The sequence below is a fragment of the Vanacampus margaritifer genome, chromosome 6, assembly GCF_051991255.1.
Source record: "Vanacampus margaritifer isolate UIUO_Vmar chromosome 6, RoL_Vmar_1.0, whole genome shotgun sequence".
NCBI classification, from domain to species: Eukaryota; Metazoa; Chordata; class Actinopteri; order Syngnathiformes; family Syngnathidae; genus Vanacampus; species Vanacampus margaritifer.
Window position 1 is genome coordinate 27,472,998 of NC_135437.1, and position 23,745 is coordinate 27,496,742.

The 23,745-nt window shown below is 38.7% G+C and overlaps 1 protein-coding gene across 4 annotated transcripts in view; it reads right to left on the bottom strand.

Moving 5' to 3' along the window:
• The window catches only part of lingo1a (leucine rich repeat and Ig domain containing 1a), a 363,354-nt gene that overhangs the window by 157,129 nt on the left and 182,480 nt on the right, over positions 1 to 23,745 (bottom strand). The window contains exons 3-5 of one of the 4 annotated variants that reach the window (XR_013294401.1): positions 10,075 to 10,132; positions 9,163 to 9,262; positions 6,031 to 7,294 (exon numbers count right to left, since the gene is read on the bottom strand). The gene's annotated coding sequence lies outside the window, so the exon portion shown is untranslated. Of the gene's footprint in view, positions 1 to 6,030; positions 7,295 to 8,770; positions 9,088 to 9,162; positions 9,263 to 10,074; positions 10,133 to 23,745 lie in introns of those variants that run through there. The other 3 variants (XR_013294400.1, XR_013294402.1, XM_077567765.1) reach the window with 3 other exon arrangements.

Sequence of the window (23,745 nt, forward strand, 5' to 3'; positions counted from 1 at the left end):
TTTGTTATGATATGATATGTGGAAGAACACTAAAAGAATCCCTGCCAAAATCTTAAACCTTTACTATCATGACACATTATATACATTTATGGCTTCCTCTTCAGGATGTTGCCGTGCAACATAAAAAGACAAAATGGGGCCGTAAAGACTTAATTGTCAGTTTGATGGAGGCCATTAACAGACGACGGTCATGCAACATATAACATGGATGGATAATAAAGAATGAACTATTACTGACATTGATTTAGGGCCATGCGTGCCACAGATTTTAAATTGTAGTAAAAACGTGATAAAAAAATTAATCTATTGAACTGGTTTCTCCAAACTGAGAATATTTTTAAATTTAATGGAATGCTGACCGTAAGGGGTGTGAATTGATAGATATGATTAATCCTGATACAAATCTATACGTCAATTTTGAAATTGATCATTGAAATTTAGAAAATACTAATCAGCAAACTTGTACACACTGTAAGATTTATATGAAAATGTATTTATTTATCTGAAACTTCAGGCTTATAACTGTGAGCCGCTGTATTTAGGAAACAGGTTGTTGGAATCTGTTTCATGTTTGAACAGCATTGAAATAAAATATTAATGTTTAATGTTCCACTAATATAACTTGCTTCCATGCTTAAGAGTGTGAACCCTAAAGCTAAGTAAAACGTTTTGTTGAATATTTCCATCAAAAATTTATGTTTAAACATCAATTCGGCCGCGTATTGAATCGCTACGAGAATTGCGCTGTAATATCGCGATATATCGCCAAATTGATTTTTTAAACACCCCGACCGTAGAACTACAAACAAAATACAAAAAGCGACTTATTGACAAAATATATTTGCATACCGTATTGTCACTCGTAGAAGCCATGCTTCGATTTGTTGCGGTTATCCATACAAAAATAAACACCTCCCACAAATAAACAACTCAGTTTTCCTATCAGGGAGGACGAAAAAGAGGTCGTAATTTGTTGCCATTTGTTTTGGTGTCCGTAAATTGGCCACTTTTAAACAGTCATTAAGACATAAGCCAAGAAGACTTTCACAACTACTGTAAAAGTGACTCACTAAAGTGGACTATTAGTTGCTTTTTGCAAAAGATTGTATTATCTGTCTACATGTACTGCCGGACCGTTTCTTCAAATATCCATCGCTTTACACGTCGAGCACACAACTTAACAGGAGAGTACAAAAAGCGCAGACGTCGGGACATGAAATAATCCGTCAAAATCAACCACTTTTAAAGAACTTGACCTAGTGGCTACCAACGAAGACTGGTGTAGAGTATGCCGACTCATTCCGGACTCCATCAAAGCGGAGTTGCCCTGTTCTTGACCGCAGTGGGAGACCCGCAAGACTCCGGACAAAGTCAAGTCCATTTTCAGCTGGCGAAAATGCTTGGTGGTGTGCGATGTGACCAGGAGGTCATGAGCTTCACTCTACCTTGATGGGTTTTTTCCTGAACTATACAACTCTAGTCCTGGAAAAGAATATGATGAGAGGAATTTAGGTTTTCTCAGGATGTTTTTTTTTTTTTATATACCTGGAGACTTTTTCACAAGTACCACTGATAATACCACGATGTAACAAAATGAAGTAAAAAAAGATGCTTACAAAAGCTAAAATTTGAAAGATTTTATTGACTTTTTTAATTTCATCCCTAAAAGTTACTAGTGTACAGCATTTTCTTGAAGAGCCCATTCAAAGAAGACATATTTTGCGTTTTGAGCCTCACCAAAATTAGCCTGTTTTGAAGGGGCGGTCCTGTCTCAGTCATTGCTGAGTAGGGTTGTTGTTACCTTGACAACAAAAAGCACGGCTAGTGGATGTTTACTTGATAAGCCTAAAGTATACAAAGAAAATCAAGTTTAACCTACAAAGTGTACGTGAGTATCTGTAATTTCACTCGAACAGACGGCACTTCATCATCAAACTGAATTAGTGTAGCAGATCGGTACTGTGTTCACTAGTGCATGCAGTAGACATTACCAAACACAATTATTTTTCTTTTTTTTTTCCTTAACCGCGCCTACCCCACCTGCCGCCACGTGTGGAGTTACCCGATTTCAACAGGAAGTGACCTGATTTCAACAGGAAGTGATCCGGAAGTGGTCTAAAATCAACAGGAAGTGACCTGATTTCAACAGGAAGTGATCTGGAGGTGGTCTAAAATCAACAGGAAGTGAACAGGAACTGGCCTGATTTCAACAGGAAGTGACCAAACACAAATGTATTACCCCCCCCCAACATTTTTACTGTCAAAATGTTTAAAGGACACTAAATGAACTTAGTTGTGGTAGCAATTGTTAGATATTATTAACATTTAAATTCTTTATTTTCATATATTAACCATTGTTATACATTATTAACATCTTAATTCTTTATATTAACCATGTTGAAAGGTTTTATAGACGTGTAAAGCAAGTAGTGTTGAACTCAGTATAATTTGACCTTAAGCTGGGACATATTATTTGGCCTAGAAGTTCCTTCTCTGTGGGAAAACACATTTGGTCCTTGAGAACAGAATCTGCTTCGAACACGCACCCCTGACTCTGTTTTCGCCATCGCTCACGGAAAAGTACCAAGAGAGTATGTTTTGTCTACAAATGAAAGAGAGGCGGTCTGTTGTAACTATAAGAAGCCATTTTACACGCGGAAGAGTCACATTCGGCACTCTGAAATTCCACCTGTTATGTGATGTTTGGAGCCTGTCACGATGTCCAGAGATCTCTGTTAGATTAAAATCATTTTTGCAAAGGTGTTTTTTCTTACATTAAATCTGTCTCAAATTTTGGAACACGCAAAGAGGACAAATAATTTTATTCCTCTTTCACAGTAGAACCAACAAAGCAAGCAATTAGTTATAATAGGTTTTTAAAACTGTGAATTGTCTGAAGAACTAAATAACCAAAAATAATAATAAATTGCAATTAATTGATTTTAATAAACACATTTTCTCCTTAGGCCATATCAACTTGCGCTTTGGTCTATGCAAAATGTCTTCATATCACATACAGTGAGTAGAGAAGAGACAAAACCATGCCGCTACCTATAGAATCAAACTTTCAAAAAACACATTCAAGAAACTTCTGGTTCTTGCGTCAACAAAAGAATGTTATAGTATGGATGCGGAATGAATGGTGTGCGAGACTGCCGGCAATCACCCAAGATAGTCGTTAGGCGCTTCACAAAGCTAATTGTTCCAATGTGGAAGTGTTGCATAAAGATTAGAATGCATGAAAGCGAAAACAAAGAAGCTGTTTTTGTCAGAGGTGCATTAGTGGGGTCCATTTTCCAACAGTTTACATGCTGCAAATACAAACTAGGCTTGTGTCCATTTAAGTTCAAGGCTGCATAACAATACAGGACTGCTTTGTCCATTCAAAGCAAGATCCGAAAATAGCAAGCTTCACTCTAAAAGGTGGAATCCTAGAGGTAGAGGCACATGGATGGACTGTATGAAGGTCACCATGTGGCCTACTAATAGGTAAAGTATTCCCCACGGTTCCGCTGGATAAGTGTCCTGTTCTAGAACGGCGATTTCCGACAACGAAGCACTTTGGAATGACGCTAGTGGCCCAGTGGGGGAAGAGACGCTTCTGGTGGCCCAAAATGTATGGTGAGGATTACAGCGTAATTGACCTTATTGCCGCATGGTTGGTGTCATCTCCGTCATTAATGTACAAGCCTGAAAGATTGGACCTTATTGTGCCTTTGTACCAAAGCGACCTCTAATTTGATGTCCATTGACTGAAATAAACATAAGGCCAAATGGCGTCAACATCTGAATGGAAAAGCAGTCAACCGCCACTGGAGTACAACAAACTAAATTCATTTGTGCGGAATGGCATGTTGTTTTTGGACTGAGCAAATCATATTCACATAAAACTGGCGATCAACTTGAAACAAAAATCTGTTTACTTAGATTATTATGTTGTTTACAACTAAAGGTGTCACGCTGATTCCAAAATTGCAGTATTTTTTTTTTTTACCACATTAAGATTTTACTCTCCAGATAATCAAAATTCCAAAATAGTTGTAGTAAGACTGTAGTAAGAAAAGCTGATTACGATAGGTGGCATCTTGTTTATGCAACTCCCAACAGGTCAGTAAGTTGTTTTGTTTTCAAACCTTGAAACTGTTCCATCTTAGTGTTTTATTTATATACATACATACCTAGTTCATATTTTTTAAGAAAACTTGGATCCTATAGCTCAAAAACTTTACATGAGAGGAAAAACTGAGATTAGTTTTTGATTCCACACACGTTTTTAATTGTTGTTGTTTTTTTATTCTAGAGCATACAGAAGGCTTTGATGCAGCTTCTCAACTGCAGAGAACGGTTGAAGAAATGTTAAAACGGCCAGCGGGTGGCAGCAGAGCAAAAGAGATCAACCAGGGCCATGTTGAAAAAAGCTCATTTACCCACAGTTCTAAACAGATTTGGGAATAATGAAGAAAGTTAGCTAAATTCTAATGCTAATTGCTGCAAAATGGAAACAGAGGTGGCTTAAAGCAATGGTTGTTATTGCAAAAAGCGGCCAGCAGGTGGCAGCAGAGTATAAGAGATCAGCCATGGCCATGTTGCAACAAGCACTTTTTGGCAGTGTTTTCACCAGGAATGTGAATATTGATTAAACTTGGCTAATATAATAATATATTTTCATGAATTGTTGCAAAACTAAAACAAATATAAATATATTTAACATTTTAATATTTTCCTGATGAAAGAGACTCTAATCTTTCTTTTGGTAGGTTCCATGTTTTTATAGCAATAGAACACAATATTCTGTGGGCCTTGCAAAATCAGTCAAAATCCAGTAAAACAGCCGGGAGCGAAGGGGGTTGCTTCAGTGAAAATAGCTGGGAGTGAATGAGTTCATGTTAAAATATATTTAAATAGGAGTAACATTTGATGTGTAGAATTTGAAAATATTTGTCAGGCTTCCCGCATTCAATTTATCACACTTTATATGGCCAAACCCACTTAAGCATCTACAATGAACTGTTGTGGAGATACGCTGGAGGAAGAGAAACAGATTTGCAGATGTTTGCAGCTCAGCGCAAATAGTGAGTAAAGCGATCCCATGTCTGGAGACAAGTGATGACTGATCTGCTGTGGGATGGCAGCAGCTTGTGTTTTGGTGGCACTGAGGAGGGGCAAGCGTGGCTGGAGAAAAGTTCCCGACCTTGATGAATGAGCCTCGGTGGCGCTTGCCGCACTAAACGCTTTTCCGTTCAGCTGTGGTGACAACGTGATTAATATTTGCATGGCATTCGGCCAATTCATCACGGCCCACGTGCGGGTTCCACGTCACATGGACGCCGCCGGTCCAAGAGCGCAGATTTGGCAAGACTTCAAGCCAAAACAAACAACTGCGAATGTATATAAGCGCGGCCATGTTCTGCCAAGACTCGGATTTAGGAATACGGGGAAAGCGGCGTTTTCGCTCGACGCCGCCAACTATCACCTTCCATTGCCTTCTTGAATAATGACTCCCAATTTGAAGAGCAGCTCATGTATTGCAGATACGCTTTAGCTTCAGCATCGTGAACAAGTCCCACTGATGAATTGTCACGCATGCGAGAAAGGATGTGCCGAATATGAGAACAAATGGCTTAAATGAGCTGTTCGACTGCAGAAGCCAGATGATATCGCACATATACGTTGAGATTGTCGAGTTTCGCTTGTTTTTTAGTTTTTTTGCTCTCGCTTCATGATAAGAGTGTCATCACTGTAATCAAAATGGCTTTGTGCTGCCACAGGTATGGTTTGCAAGGCAGCCGCCATCTTCTTCTGCCTGGAATTATATGTTAGCAGCCTACTTGTACTCTGTAGTTTTACTCCCCACTTGAAAAATCGAACTCGATACAAGTGTAGGTAAATGAGAACACATTTTTGCAAGCGTCCCCAATCGCCTGGTAAACAGACACCGAGATTACCATGGGTCCTCAAATGTCGCATGAACACTTGATTGGCAGATTCAAATTCATCCAAAAAGTGGCCTCAAGTTGACACCTCGTCACTCCCAGTTGATGATGACTGTCAAAACAACCTCATATATTCACTTTACCGGTGGCTAACTTAATGCTAACACAAAGGGAAAAGCCATAGACAGGCTAATGAATAGAATCTTTGCTGCTGGTATAATGCTTTAAAAAATGGACACAAACAGTGCAACAACACCCATAGACAAGATAAAATCCTCACATGAGTATATTCTTTATCCTCAGTGAAAAATAACTAATTTCGCTGCAGATAACTGAATCGCTTCCAGGAGTTGACTTGAGTTGTATCGTCTTGCACATCCCGGAAAGAACCAAAATGATTTTATCATGCACACACATTTTGTTAAAATTGTATTTAATTATGTTAATATTCTATGTTTTTATAATGTGCAATAATATAGAGGGTTATTTTCCCTTTTTTTTTTAATATATATATATTTATTTATTTATTTTTTCATTTTTTGGGGGTTGTGGTTGAAATGAATGTCATTTCTAATCTATTTTACTGAGGAAAGATGACATGAAAAAGTGTTTTGAGTATCCCAAGGCGTCGCTGGATACGCTGTCGGCAAAACAAAATGCATAGCAAACCTTTTTGGGGGTGTTGTATGGCGATTGCCTTACTCTTCGAAAAGTCACACACAGTCCTGCTCTCCTCCAGACATGAAAGCCACCCTGAGATACATTAGGACACAGCGTAGGTCTTCCATACATAAATTCTAGCAGCGGTATTGCGAGTGAGCAACATTTATTCCATCCTTGAAGAGAGAGCATTTCTTCCGCTCAAAGAAAATAGGGATTGCTGAATTCCCATCAGGTGGCCGATTCTTTGGCCACAAAATGGATTATCTGTCAAGAGCTGGTTTGTTGGCCTGCTGGTTGCTGCAGAGGAGATAGCGTTTGTCTTTGTCTCGTAGGGACACCTTGCTAGCGAGCACTTCTCCTTGTGTAAAGCCGGGGGGAAAATAATCCATATTTGAAGCTGTCATTAGCCCGCATCTTGCCGGGAATTCCCACGGTGGGTTAAGTTTGGATACGGCACGACAGATGAATGGGAAAGCTGCTTAGGGAAGACGGGGAGTCGGATCTCCGAGCCGCTCGGTGGCCATTTTTGGACGGGCGGAGGAGATTCCAGTGTCTGGCATTGGTGGAGCCGCTTTGGTGCAGTGGGAGCGCCGAGCCAGGTGGTCGTCGCTTGGCAGCAGAAGTGCCGCCTCGCTCGTGTGCGCTCACTCGCCAAGCTGCTCCAGTCGAACCCTCTTTGGACGGCGCTAACAAAAGGTCTTGATGAGATGAAATATCAGTTATTACCCAGTCAAGGTGAACAAGAGCCGTACGAATGCAGAGTCATTAATATGCGTGTCTACACACACAATCATGAGGGCTCAATTATGTGTTGACCAGTGGTGAAGGTTTGAATTTTGAGCAGACGGTAAGAATCACAACCACTCATGCCACATAATTCAAAAGTAATTAAAAGTAATCAAATTACATTACTTTAATATTATGTTACTAGGATTACATTACTAACTACCGTACATTTTTAAACAGGTAACTGGTTACTCTATCGGGACAAATTTTAAAGTATCCTTACCAACCCCGTTTATTACATATAACAATCGGAAATGTTGGTAGATTTCCGTTTCATTTTTACGATAAAGAGCTTATTGATCATATACTAAATTATATTGTCTTTTCAATGTTACTGAAGGATGTTCGGTGAATTAATTGATGGCAGACGTAAGGATTTAATGCTGCTGGGTTATTACTTAAGATTTTGTTATATTTGAGGATAATCTTACATAGCGTGGGTTTCAATCCACCTATTTTTATTCGAATTTTCAAGAATTGCCAAAAAGAAACTGAATGGAAATGCCAGAAATTTGAAAAATAGGCCCAAAATTCACCAAAAAGTTTTTACGCTTAGAGGGGGTGGTTTTTGAAGCGTATCGTAAAAATAAAATGCGCATTTTGGCGACTACAGGACTGGATATATGTCGCATGTTTTGACTGATACTACGTCACACGCACGATTGTAGTCACAATAAATGGCGGATGATAAAGTAAGATATGTTTGGGGAGACAAAGAAACACAATTATTTTTATAATTAGTTAAAGAAAAAAAACATGAATGCAATTTTAGATGACTTTATCAACATCAGCTCTCAATGTAACGACACACTTTACTTACATGCGGGAGGGAAGCCAACAAGACAGACGACTTCGGTTCAGTCCGTCAAAACCAACATTCCTACCTGGAACTCCCAAAGTTCCGTCACTACAACGTCATCTCGCGGCCCATATTCGCAAAAGAAGCGCGGATGGAAACGGGCATAAGTCGCATGTCCGTTTTTGCGCATTTTCACAAAATTCACATACACATTTCCAAACATTTGGATGGAAACCCGACTATAGTCTGCAAGTGACTGTTCCCTCCATCATCTATTTTTAGTCAAATATGGCCACGGACTTGACGTACCTTGAGGCTCTTTGGCAACGTGAACCCATCAGTGAGCCATCATTCAAATGCTAACAGAAGTAGCATCCATTTCCTAGGTCTTAGTGATGGTATTTGATGAACAGTTAACAGTTGAGCTGCGTGTGGTTTCAGTGTATTGTAGCATCTGAGTGGAAAGAACGGCTTGATTTTTCCTGATATTGAAGTCTTATTAATAATATACTTATAATAATATAATATACTTTTTTGTTGTTGTAATGAATCTAATTTAACAGCGTTGTTAACAGCACTTTTCTCTGTGTTGTGTCAAATGTACAAAACATTTATTTTCACCTTTGAAATTCATGGACAGTGTACACATACATTAATCAATACCAATGACAAGAAGAGATTTAGCAAAAAAACTAATTTCCATTTTTTTCCAACACCTGTCTCAAACCACTCAATGGTTGATCCCTTAAAATCAATAGGGCGCTTACAAAACATTCATCAACAATCCCCAAAGATTTAGAGGGGGAAACCAAGACCGGTAGCAAAGTGACAAGAACACGTAACCACTTATCAATATGATTGTGTTGACTCGAGTCGAACAGCTTGGGTTTCAAATTTGCAGACAATCTGTGAAGAAACCATTTTAATGGTGACAGGAAAAGATCCAAAATGTCAGGATTTCAACAAATCAAGCTGACTTACCAACGCATCCTGCTTAGCGTGTTCTCAATATTTAATGGCCGATCTGGTGCTCCCGCACCAACGTGCACCTCAGGAGTCGTCGGAGCAAATGAAATGCTCGCTATGAGCCAACGAGCGGGAGAGAAAATGAATAACGAGAAAAGACCGGCCGTCGGCCTTTATTTTCGCCGCGCTATTTCCTTGCATTAGCTCCAAAAAGCTGCAGCACTTGTTCGCAAGCGCCAAGATTTATCTCATGTGACGCTGCAACACTTACTTTGCTGGCCCGCTGAGACAAAAGCATCTTAATAATTGAATACGGCCGGCCGGGAAGAGCTCGTATCTTGGATTGAATGTATAGTCTAAAATATATATATATAAAATGTACCATAAAATATTTTTTCACACTCTTGTTAACATAAAAGTGGAAAAAATGTTAAACTAATAGAAATCTGGCTGCATCTTTTAGTCACTGATACATTAATTTCATAACAATTGATCAAATTGAGATAAAATTACAAACATGTACTGTAAAAAACGAGTGATATTGATTTGTGTTGGTTATTTCTCTGCCACTAGATGGCATAATTGCATTTGTAAGACGTTGGTGACAACTCAGTGCATTTTTCTTTTCACATTAAGAGCTATCTAATCTTTAACATGAAGTAACTTCTGAAATTCTGCATGTTTTTAAAATTGCAAAATACAACTTGACTCCAGTCTCCACAAATATATGCATCATTATTAAATGTATTGCTGCTAAATTTTGACGTGGACGTGTCTGCTGTCTGGCGTTAAAGGAACTTTAAATTAACACACTAATTTTGACACAAAATAGCCACCTTATAATACTGTACATTTCAAAAACATGCATTCACAGACAATTCAATAAATGAACATAGAATGTAAATGTGTTGCTCAGTGAAGACTTACTTCTGAAAAGTACCGCCCACCACTGGTATGCACTATTCCATGCTTCCCGCCCTCATCTCTATGCAAACACAAAAATGAAAGAAAATTGAATCAAATGTATTGTCATTGCACATGCACACGTACAGAGCAATGAAATTCATTTAAGAGTTACAAATCATCCAAAAGACATAAAAAAAATAATAATAATAACCAAGAGAAGAGCGGGCACGGAAAAGCCTAATGGGTCGCCAAACAGTGCCCTCAATTCCTTAGATGGGAAAAAAAAAAATCATAAGGAAGTAAAAAGAACAACTACTAGTGCTTCACATTGTTGGTTATAGTGAATTGAAAAATACTTTTAGTCTCCAATGTTGTTTACTTTAGTTTTTTTTAACATCCACACAAACCATTAAAAATGATAAGCTGGTATTTGAAGGTAAAAAGACAAATTTGACAGTAATGGTTTGACATATTCTATCATGCCATGCTTCAGATGTCATAATAAAACATTATCAGATCACGACAGCATCAAGGGCCATTAATTAGCCTCACTTCAAGTAAAGTGGCGCATAATGGCGGTACAATACAGCAACAGCCATGAACTTCAATTAGCGCGCGCACGCACTCTGATTCCAATGCTGGGAAATGTTTACACCTTTTAAGGCCACAATCAGTCAAGCATGTGTCAGCTGACACAGCGGGCGGTCCCAACAGGACGTTGATTTTCTCTATTTGCTCGCTTTGTCATCAGAGCCGAAACATCAATGACGATAAGTCGCGACACAGGATGCCAAGAGCGGCTCCGGCAGTCAATCAGGCGTGACCTTTTTCAGGATGTGCGGATAAAATAAATAAATAAATAAATAAATAAATAAAATGTGCTGTTAAAATCAGCAAATGTCTGACACATTCATTGGGCACGTGTTAGGTGTCTTGACACAGCAGGACTGAAAAGTTATGAAGCAAAAAGGACATGTTGATAAATCGATGCCACGCAATCCAGTCTACTTAATACATAATTGACGTCCACTCAATGTTATGTCCGCGGCTGCATAAATGGATCTTGTATTTATGCGGTCCTCTTATTGGAGCCATAATAACAAGACTAGGCTTGAGACAAAATATCAATATCATAATATAACACTATTGCTCATAATTCAGTATCAATACCCAGAGACCAGAAACTATTATTTTATTTAATTCAACTTAGCGCCAAGCTTCACTTTATGGCGGTCAAGAATGGAGCTGATGTCAATTTTCTTATTTAAACAAATACCAAACTGAACTTACTGTCAATAAATATCAACATGTTTGATAAAAATATGTACTGTATTTAATACTTTTTGTCTGTGTAGATTCTCAATGATGCATGTCATAGTAATCTGTAAACATTGAAGGCCTATTGAGGTAAAAAAAAAAAAAAATGGCTTGGGCAATGCTACAAAGAAAATGACTTTATTTTGATAAACCAAGTACAGAGTAGGAATTTTTTAACCGCCAGGAATGGACCTTAACTGTCATCATTTTGTTTTCATAAACCATGTGCATTTGACTTCTTGACCATTAAAAATGGTGCCCGAGGTCGTTACTTTTTCAAAATAAAGTGCCAAAATTGACTTTTTGACCAAGAATAGAGCTGAACGTCAAATCTGTTTAAAATAATCGACTGCAGAATTGGATTTTTTTTTGCAACCATCTGGAATTGACCTGAATTATTGTTGTTTTAAAATGCCAAGTTCAACATTGTGACCTCTCAAGAATGAAGTTGGCTGTCATGACTTTATTTTAATAAACCGAGAGCAGAGTTTGACTTTTCAACTGTCAAGTAAGGAACTGTGAGACACAAATGAGAAATAAACAAAAGGCCAACGGTGACTTTTCGACTGTCGCACATGGAGCTTGCCGTTATTTAGTGGTGACAACCTTGGAAAATGAACTCCATGTTTTAAATACATCACTGACAAGAAACGTATATTTTCACTGAACCAATCGTACAAAAATAATTGATGATTAGCAACGCTTATGTGTCATGTTTCGGTTCGGTGTTTAAGGGTGTTCTTTTTGGGGTTTTTTCTGTGGTTGGTGTTTTTTGTCTTGTAATGTCTAACCACGTCCACCTGTGTGTGCGTCTTCCCTTCCCCAGGTATGTTTCATTGGCGTTGGTGTATTTAGTCTGTTGTGTATGTCCAGTCAATGTGGGTGTATTGCCTACGTTATGTGTGGAAGTTTGTGCGTCAAGTCTTTGTCACAGCCAAGTCATCTTTGCCACAGCTAATTAGCCATTGTCACCGTCAAGTAGTCTTTGCCACTGCCAAGTAGCCTTTGTCACAGCCAAGTCATCATCGTGACAGCTAACCGAGTCGTCATCATCGTCACAGCTAACCGAGTCGTCATCATCGTCACAGCTAACCAAGTCACAGCTAAGAAGGCATAACCAAGTCATCATCGTCACAGCTAAGAAGGCATAACCAAGTCATCATCGTCACAGCTAAGAAGGCATAACCCCAACCAAGTCAAGTCCTGTCACATCACGCTTCCTTCCAGTTACGGCAACCAGGCTACTCACGTCCTGTCCAGTCATGGCGACCAGTCCAGTCACATCCTGTCCAGTCAAGGTATGGTTATCTGCTCACCTTCTTCCCTACGGTTAATTAAATTTCCACACATTGCATTTGGGTCCGCCATCCCTCAATCAATCAAGTTCCACCCTAACATTATGTTCACTGCAACACTGGCAAAAAAAACTGTTCAAATTCAGACAACATCCCATGATTGCTTTAATGTTAAAGCTTACCCACCCACATTTGGGAAAGAAATTTTGTCCATCGATTGTAAACATGATTGTGTGTTTTGCTTGATCATTTGTGCAATCATTTAGAGTAAGTACAGACGCTCCCCACCTTACGAACGAGTTACGTTCCGGACGATCGTTCGTAAGGTGAATTTGTTCGTAAGTTGCTTCCGTGCTATATTTTGTATTATAATTTATGTTTAAAGCCTATAGAAGTATATTGAAGGTTTATATAAGTATGTTTAAGGCTTGTACAAGTAACCTGCATTGGTTTGTACTGAAAAAAAAATAATAAAATGGAGAGAATACGTACAGTACTGTACTGTACTACGTATGTTAGCGAGAGAGAGAGCGAGAGACACACACAGTATGTACATGTACGTAATAAGATAAATAAAATGAAGTTTAACTTACTTTTGGAAGATGTACTCGATGCTTAAGGAGATGATGGAGGAGGAGGAGGAGGAGGAGGAAGAGGAGGATTTTATATCATGAGAGATTCTTCGTCGTCGCTGGAATCGGCTTCAAAAGTTATTTCCTGCTTCATGGGGACCGGCGTTTTCTTCCTCCTCCTCCTCCTCGCCACGTTGCTCAGCCTCCAATGAGCTCTCACAGCGCCAATCGTCGGTATTAGCGGCGGAAAGAAGCACTACGCGCAATACAAAATCTAACTTACAGCATTTCTTTCCAAACATTTTTCGACATACTGTACGCGCAGAAATGTTCGTATGTACCGTTGTTCGCAACTCGAATGTTCGTAAGTAGGGGAGCGTCTGTATAGACTTGAACAATATAAAAATAAATAGAGTAAAGTAAAGAGGCGATGTGAGCGCATCTGTGGTTATTGGAAGATGATTGGTTTGGCAATGGGGCCTTAATGGAAACAACCAAGTAAATGGTCCTGCTATAAACAGCCATCGGCATTGGTGCACATCCTGCAAGGCCGTAGTGACTCTTCCTCCCTCCCTCTGGCTGCCAAGGTGCTGGTGCTGGCTACAAATGCCTGTTTATTGGGAGCAGTGCAGCGGGTGGTGGAGAGAGTTGGCTTCCTGCTGCGGACTGCATGAAGCCAAATTTGTTGAGAGAGAGAGAGAGTCACAAGTTCCTGAGTCGGGTTCTCTCTCGCCCCGGGGCTCCGCCGGCGGAGAGACTTCCACCTGCAATGTCAGGTTGATTACACAGCGGGAGCTGCGCAGCTTATTGATCACATTTGCCACTGTTGACTAGCCGAGTCTTGCGAGGCTTTCCGAATCAAAACTCAGCCAGTATGAAGTGGTTCGGCTCAATCGACTGCAGCCACACATCAGGCTTAAGGCTTTTTTCAGGCACAAAATCGCAGGCATAGACGGCATTCGCAGGAGTGAATGGGAGGGTGTGTGGCTTCTTACACTTTGTGGATCCCTTTAAGGCAGGGATGGGCAACTTAAATGACAGAGGGGGCCCCAAATTTCTATCAGTGCTACGGGGGGCCACATATGGCCATGCACTTCCTAACCAGATATGACAAAAATGCCATTTTAAATATGGACAAAATACGTGCATACATGCACTTAATACAGTAAATTTCATTTTTCCTAATACATTTTTTAATGAATGTATAAAAGGTCCATCAATCAACAGCAAAAATGGGAGGCATAAAACTGCTTAACAGCAAACCAAAATTAAGTTCAACAACTCATTTTGTGCATTTGTGAAATCCACTCACTAAAATTGTATATAATGCAGGACAAAAAATAAATAAATAAAATATAGGACTACCCACGTTGTAGTATATGACAGTATAAGCCCCAGTGCAAGTGCAACTTAACCATGTCTGCCATTTAGTGGTGAATGCTGATATTACAACTTAAAGAAAAATTCAACAATACATACTAATAAACCTAAAATGTATTTTTTTCCATGGTTTGTTCTGCCCAAAAATTGAAAACAAAGAAAAAAATGATTATATAAAGAAAATGGTGCCAAGCTTGTATACAGGGGACCGTTGTAGTAGAAGAAACATGTTTATAATTTGACCATCAATAATGGAACCGATTGCTGCTATTTAGTTTGAATAAACTAAGCTTGACTTTTTGAATGTCATGAATTGAGACGACCACACTTGTTTATTAGTTTATTTAACTGCCAAGCTTGACTTTTCAGCCAGAAATCAAATTTTTAACCACCATGAATGAAGCTGACCGTAGTTATTTTTGATTCAATTAAAATACCAAGTGCAGACATGGATTTTTTTTTATAGTAAAATAGAAAGGAGCTGACATCATAATTGTGTTTTAATAAACCAAATAATTTGCCAGGTTTGACCATCAAGAATGGAACTGACTGAGATTATTTTTGTTTTAATAAACCTAGTTTTACTTTTTGACATTTAAGAATGCAGCTGACTGGTATTTTGTTTTCACAAACTAAGTGCAGAGTTTGACTTTGTTGTCAAGAACCATCACGAACGCAGCTGGTTGCCATTATTTTGTTTTCATAAACCAAGGGCAGAGTTTGTCATTTCTACCATCAGAAATGGAGGTGAGACGGTCATCACTTTGTATTAATAAACCAAGTTTTGACTTTTGCTTCCGAGTCCTCCAAGTTCAGTTAAGAGCACGAGCCGACGAGTGAAGACTGCTGACATCTTCAGCTGACGATTTATTACCTGCAGGCTGATCCAAGAGCACACTCCACCACCGCGTAATTGGACCGACTCTCTTCTCAGGCTCTTTGAGCTTTCATTTCTCTGGCTGGAGGGGAAACCAGAGGCATGGAAGAATGGAGCCGGGTCAGACTAATGCTTGGTTGGGGGATTTGGGCCGGATTGGAGAGCATCCGCAAGGCATCATTACCTGCAAATCTGTGCACACTCACACACAAACCTCAAGCGAAGTATTGACGTCTGATTTGAAGTGTTTGTTTTGCGCCGGCAAACAACAGTGCAATCTCATTAACTCTCCAAAAAGCATGAGGGAGATGTTTTCGCGCTGTCACTTTTCCTTGCCCAAGGATTAGGAAATTGAATGGATTTTTTTTTTTGGTGTGTGTCAAAAATATTGAGGCAAAATGATCAAGAAACTCCCCCCCCCCCCCCCCCCCCCCCACACGCACTGCTTGAAAAATAGTGCACATGCAACATTCTACTCATCTCGACGGCTCAGGGTTGAGACGACGCAAGCATTTTAAGTGCACAAGTCAAACATCTCTGTCGTCTTTTCAGGATGCTGCCTCAGCTTCCTTGTGGGGAATATGGAAAAGCAAACACACAAAACAAGAAAAAGGACATCGTGGGCAAATAAAGTTATTCAGCATTTATCGCTCTTTCAGCAAAGTCACAGTTGCAAGTTTGTGAACATTTCACAAGCGTCTTAAAGGAGAACATCAATGCCCGGTTGACAACGCGAGTGCTGTCCGTGCAGCAAATGGAGCGCATTTTGGCAGCTTGTAAAGCACAAATTGTTTTCCTCAAGACAGCCTATACCCGCCTGATACTATTATTAATGCGGAAGTACAGACAGGTTGATGCATTTCACTTTCAAAAACAGGTGTAAAAAAATAAAATAAAAACTATGACAGCAAGACCATTGTTTGATTTTGTTTCCCAGCTGCCAACTAATGAATTACCTTTTTTCCTTTAACAAGCCCCCCACCCCACCCCACTAAGCCTCTTTCTAGTTTTCTTGTTACTATGACAGCCAAGTCATTAAATTGAACCTAAGAGGGGATATTGTGCAAGACACACCACTAATCTCGGTAGACAAAACACATTTATTTGTGTGTGCTTGGGGATTTGTATAATAATTGATATCATAAAAATGAATTAAAAAAAAATTGAGACAACAGGAGGCAATGCTGGATGTGGCGGAAATGAAGATGCTGAGGTTTTCTCTGAAAGTGACAAGCTTGGATAAGATTAAAAATGAACTCTTTAAAGGAATAGCAAAGTTTAAATGTTTTGGAGACAAAGTTAGAGGAAACAGACGACTGGTTTAGACACATCCAGAAGAGTAATAGTTGAGTATATTAGTAGGAGGATAACAATGATGGAGCTGCCAGAAGTGTTGGAAACGTTGCTTTATAAAAGTCCTTTCTCATTGTTACTAATTACTTGCTAGTAATTGAGTTAGTAATTGAATTACTTCAAAATGGAGACAAATGATCGAGGTAAACGGAAAAAAAATGTGCAATTGGAGTTTATGCGACGTCATCGGAAGGCACCTCCAGATGCAATCTTGCACCTTTTTGTAGCGGAAAACGGGTACTTGTGCCGTTGTGGGAGTGAACACAGCCAACTTGCTTCCTGGCCAATGGAGGCCAACAACCACCCATAGCTGTGCGGTGGCCAAAGAGGCTGATTTGAAAAATATATTTAAGGTGATAATAATAATAATAATAATAATGTATTCAATGCATTGATTTCTACAATGATTCAAAGGGTTAGATCAGAGGTGGCCAAGTTTGGGTCTTGAGAGCCACTATCCAGCCTGTTTTCCATGTTTCTCTCCACAAACGCCCTATTGCACGTGAAAATGGAGCCTTCTGTCTTAATGTTGAGTTCTCATTCATTTAATTCCTACAGTACAGTTCTGAGATTCAGGCTTTGAATCTCGTCTCCGGCTTGCAACCATTAATGTTCGCTCTGCTCTATTTCCAGCTTTGAGTGCTAATGACACAGCAATGACATCGTTGCTGCAAAGCTAACACATCGTGTGGGTTTTAGTGGTGATCAAGAGAACAACTCTTTAAGTCCAAATGACTGAGGTCAGAGGAAGTCAACTCACACAGAGCGAGAATTGACAGCAGATCAAAATAAATGTGTGACTAACGACTCGCGGCGAGAATGTGACATGAGCTGGTCAGTGTGCATACTGAGCAGATAATGACAATTCATCATCATACGCCGTTGATTCTATAAAGGCCGGGGGGGGGGGGGGGGGCACCCCGCTGTTTTGTGTCGCTGGCCTCCTCAGAGGACTCATGGCTGAAGGGCACACCAGCAACAAGACAGCTCATTGATCATCGATGCTTGAGACTCAGGATTGCCATCAGAGATTCGAGCGGTGGGTGGTTATCACAAAAAAATGTACACACAATGTCAGCGTGTGCACACACTCTTCACTAGGGGTGTCAAATTGAGTGTGTTAATTTTTAGTTAATTTAAAGTTGTGTGATTAATGACCGCCCCTTACTTGGAAAGCCTGTATTTGGGAAATTCCAGTTGCAACGCAGCAGACACGTCCACGACAAAGTTTAGCAGTAATAAATGTAATAATAATGCATATATTTGTGGAGACTGGTGTCAAATTGTATTTTACAATTTTAAAAATGTGCAGAATTTCACAAGTTACTTCATATTAAAGATTAGATAGCTCTTAACATGCAAAGAAAAATGTGTCACCAATGTCTTACAAATGCAATTATGCCATCTAGTGGCAGAAAAAATGACCTAAACACAAATCAATATCACACTATGTTTTTACAGTACAGTACATCTTTCTAATTTAAACTCATTGTTATGAATTATTATGAAAATTACTAGTATCAATGACTAAAAGATGCAGCTTTTATGTTAACAAGTGTATAAAAAACATGGAAAAAAATATTGTACAATTAGAAAAGATAAAATTTACGATTAATGTTGAGTTAACTATCGAAGTCATGCGATTAATTACAATTAAAACATTTAATCACCCGACACCCCCAATATTTACACATATTAACGATAAACCTTGCCGAGATGGGTCGTAAGTCTAAGTTCATCTATGAGGTCGGTGGGGAAAAATGACCACCAAACAACAACCTCTGGTGCTCATTTGAGAAACATGCCAACATGTGTATTTCGTGCACCCCTGATTATCATTATGTCGATAAATAGTGAAATGTCCTTTGTTTTTGTCTTTTTCACTTCACAGCTTCTGGGCTTTATTTTAAATGTATTGACTCACCTCCCTTCAGTTTTAGAACAGTTACTGGAAAACTGTAAGGATCCTGAGCTACAATTTGATTAAATTAAGCTTCACTGCAACAACAGCAACAATACCAGATCGTTTGGTGATTCAAACAAGAGATGCGAAGATTCCGTCTGACAGAGAAGATGAATTTGTGATTCAAACAAATCGCAGTCAATTTTTTATACACTGTGGAGGACATTGGCCACTTGTAACGCCACTACTACCCAACTCTGCTGGTCGTCAGTCACTTCTCTGCCACCTTCAAAATACCCTGGCAGCTATTGTTTCTAAACACGCTAAAAAGGTCTATACATACAAACACAACACTAAAACCAATGCCGTAAACACACATAGCAAGGCAAGAGGGTGTGTTCAGAGTGAGCTTTGATTTCCACACTAATCATGTGTGAGCATTTTTTTTTCCCTTTCCCCGTCCATGGAGTCTCAGTCTGAGCTGGCCTACATAAGCGCTAAGCCTCATTAGCCACAGCCTCAAACCCTGCGAGGGCCTGCATGGGGAGGTGCCGCACAAACGGCCGGTGACAGCACGACAACACATCCAACTGTACGGTACACGATGTTGCGCAGCTAATTGGACGTCTCTCATTTCCTCCAAGAAAAATGTTTTAACTTTCAACTATTGTGAAGGGAGAGGCAGACTTTTCTGTTTCTTTTCTCCCTAAATATACGCACTGTGATCATCAACCTTCATGCACTACGGAGGCAGCTGCCTACAGGCCCGAATTTTCAATCTGACTCGCTGAAACTGTCAGAGTTAACACAGTAACCACCTCCATTGTCGTACAGCCCTCCAGTGGTACAACTTGGAATTTAACTCATTCACTGCCATCGACTATAGACGTAAACAATTCATGGGAACTATTTCTATCACTTTAACTTTTTTTTTTTCATTTTTTATGAAAACCTAGAATTTTTTTATTGTACATTTATAACAGAGATAAAATTATGATGCAATTAATTACCATTAAACGGCCCTTATTTTTAATATATATTTTTTAAATTAGGCCCGTCAGGCGCAATATTTTTTTTTATTGTAATTAATCACGACTTCACTAGTTAACTAACGATTAATCACAAATTTTATATCTGTTCTAAATTTGCAATATTTTTTTTTCTAGGTTTTCATACTCTTGTTAGCAAAAGTGGATTTTTTTTTTTTTAACTAATAGTTGAAATGAATTTTTGACGTCTATAGCCGTCAATGGCAGTGAATGAGTTAATCACAAAGTTGTTGGAAAAATATCCCGAAAGAAGTTTGAGTTCAAGCAGTCATCTTGCCATGTTATGAGAGTTCATATCAACTTTTGTCCTCAAGGGCCACATTTCAGCTAAAAATAAACTCGCGTCAACCACCTACTGTACAGAAACAGTCCTCATCAAAGTTGACGTATACACAAACACAAGACCCCTAAAAACATATCCAAAATCGTATTGTTTGACCTCAGTGTCGCTTTTGACACAGTTGACCATGCAATTCTCATGCAATGGCACAATTGTAAGGTGGTTCAAATCCTGCCTATACACCAGGCACTACACATCATACACAATCATCCAGGCCGATTATCGGCGTCGTCTAAATGCCAAACGTTAAAAACATGGAATAAGTCAAATAATATTTTGATTGAAAGCAAAAAATAAATAAATACAGAAAATGCTGGTGTAGCTTTGAACAGTACTGCAAGGATAAATCTAGGATGGTGTGCATTTTATATCACTTACTGTATTATTGTTTATACAGTATTTCACAATATTTTCATCATATTGCATTCCCTACAATATTTACAATGCTGCGTATTTATTTTACAGGCGCCAGGCATAGTGGGGTGCCTCACAGTTCTGAGGTTTGATTTTTAGCTTTGGCCTTGCCGTGTGGAGTTTGCATGTTTTTGCTGTGCTTGCCAGGGTTTTCATCAGGTACACTAACTCGCACAATTCTCCAAACAAAATCCAAAGCATGCTTGCTTCAAGCTGTGTTTTTTACTCGTCACACCCATAAGACGTTTAGTGTCAAACTCACACGTAAAAACAAAAGAGAGTTAAACATTGCATATTTTAACACCGGCATGTTCAACCAAACCATGTAATTAGATTTTTAAATAATCTGCTAGCATAATGCTAACATGTAATGTAAAACGCCATAGTCAGGCTAACAGTAATTAACATTTATAGTATGGCAATTAAAAACCTACAAACAACTGATACTTTGCCACACACGGAGCAGCAACAGTAAAAGCATATACAGACATGCCTTGAGACACAAGTATATCTTTTATATGACCATGTTTGTATCTCAAGACATCTTTCCCCATTAAAACAAATTCAAATGCCATTCATCCGTTCCATTGTGTCAAAAACAAAAAAACAACACAAAATAACTAGAAAAACAGCATTCTATAATATTTTACTTAAAAAAAAAAAAACATAAATTAAATATAATGTAAAGACACACAAAGAAGAGTTTTACAAAAAAATTACAATAAAATTCTTGTTGTTTAGAGTTTATTTTCAGTTAACTTTAACTGGTAGTGTCAATAATGTTGAAAAAAATAATATTTACTAAGGGTGTCAAATAGTACATTAATTTTGACTTAATTTAAAGTTATTTTAACACCACTAATTTTTTAACGCGCAATAAATGACTGCCCCTTACTTGGAAAGCCAGTCGCAACGCAGCAAACGTCCACGTCAAAATTTAGCAGTAATAAATGTAATAATAATGCATATATCCGTGGAGACTGGGGTCAAGTTGTATTTCCCAATTTTAAAAATGTGCAGCATTTCACAAGTTACTTCATGTTAAAGATTAGATGCATGCACTGAGCTATCACCAATGTCTTACAAATGCAATTATGCCATCTAGTGGCAGAAAAATCACCTCAACACAAATCGTTTTTTTACAGTACAGTACACATTTTTATTTTAACTCAATTTTATTAATTATTATGAAATTACTGTATCAATGACTAAAATATGCAGCCATATTTCTATTATAACATTTTCCCCCTTTTATGTTAACCAGAGTTATGTGCATTTTATTGTACATTTAGAACTGATACAAAAAATTGTGATTAATCATGAGTTAACTATTGAAATTATGTGATTTATTAAGATTTAAAAAAAATAATAATAATTACCTGACACCCCTAATATTTACTAATGATATATGCCAAACTGCTGCTTGTTGTGAAGTGAATTGAATTGACTGCCATTATTGCCGCAGATTAGTTGGGGATCTTCTTTTTCTCTTCTTCTTGACTCTTTTAGTAATGACACTGCATCTCTTCTAGTGGACCTCAGTGCTGCCAGCAGGAAATTCAAACCTGCCTGTACACTATGAAAAGTCACAAACGTGCAAAACAAACTAGCAAAGGGAACCTCATGTTTTGTCAATTGATTGTACATGAGAGCACAGTGCAAGTTTGTATGTTCCTTCACGGGTGACAACGTGCTAAACTGGCACATTTGCAACGGTTTGACTTGCGCTCTCTCTCTCTCTCTCTCTCTCTCTCTCTCCCTATTTCTCGTGTATCAAACAGTGTCACAAGGCGTGGCGGCCGTAGGAGGCGACGTCAGTTTAAAGAACAGCTGCTGCGTGCCGCTCGTCATATTTTCACACGTGAAAATGTGCTTGTTGACACTCCAGTGTCTTCCACCGCGGTGTGTGCGCCTGCAGGCCCACTCACACGTACAGGCTGTCCAAACACAATACATGGCAATAAAACTACATGTTGGCAGAGAAAGAATTTCATCAAAACAAACCACAAACGACAGCTTTAGCACCAGCAACAAATCTATCATTTCACACACAGCACTGCATGCATGTGTGTTGCATGTATACGGAGTGGCCGTGCCTGAATGAGGACATGGGTACGACTAAATATACAATTCAAATATTGCTAAAAAAATTAAAAAATAAAGTTTTGAATTGCATCTATGCTTGTGGTTAGAAAGCATTTTTTTCATAGTATACAATAATTCTCTTGGCAAAATTCCATATTTCCCTTACAACAGAATTTTTTGAAATTTTCTAGCTTTATATTGTGTGTGTGTGTATATATATATATCAAAATGTATAATGACTTTGAGTAAATAATTCAAAACACTGACAAACATACAAATAGTTTCATTGTGTTTAAGTGTCCAGGATTGATGTAAAAAATAAAATAAAATGAAAAAGCTACAAAAAAAAAAAAGGTTATTATAATAAAATGATTTTAAAAAATTAAAACGTCGCAAAAAACAAAACAACAAGTTTACAAACAATTTAACAATGGCCATAAGTTTGTGTTAATGACAGTGCTGCTGATTGGCTTGATGAGTCCGTTTATGAGTGAGAACGACGCGTCTTCTTGATGTCTTCTCAAAAATCCCCAAACTGCTTTAATCAGCTCGCAATTATGCAACCTCATGAATGTTAATCTGTCAGTCTCCCAGTGCACCGCCGAAGAAATTAGCAGCCCTCGTTTTTAATCAGCTAACCCGCCTGACGACGTCCTAAGCGTGACGCACATTTTCATTGCGAACCATGGAGCGTTCCCAATGAGAGAACGTCTTTCAACTGTGTACAGTGAAAGCCCCAATGACTTAAAGCACGAGTGTACAAAATGTTTCTTCCAAGGGCCGCAAAGAGAAAAATGGAATGAAACGAATGCAAGTGCCACTTTACCTTTAATTTATTTAACACGCTAAACCAAAAACGTACACTATTGTAGGTAAAGCTACGCAAAGCAATTATATATTTTTTATTAGCGGTGTCAAAATTTGTGTGTTAATTTTGAGTTAATTTAAAGGTACTTTAACACCACTAATTTCTTTAACGCGCGATTAATGACCACCCCTTACTTGTAAAGCCTGTACTGGGGAATTCCAGTTGCAACTAAGCAGACACATCCACGTCAAAATTTTTGCAGGAATACATTTAATAATAGTGCATATATTTGTGGAGAC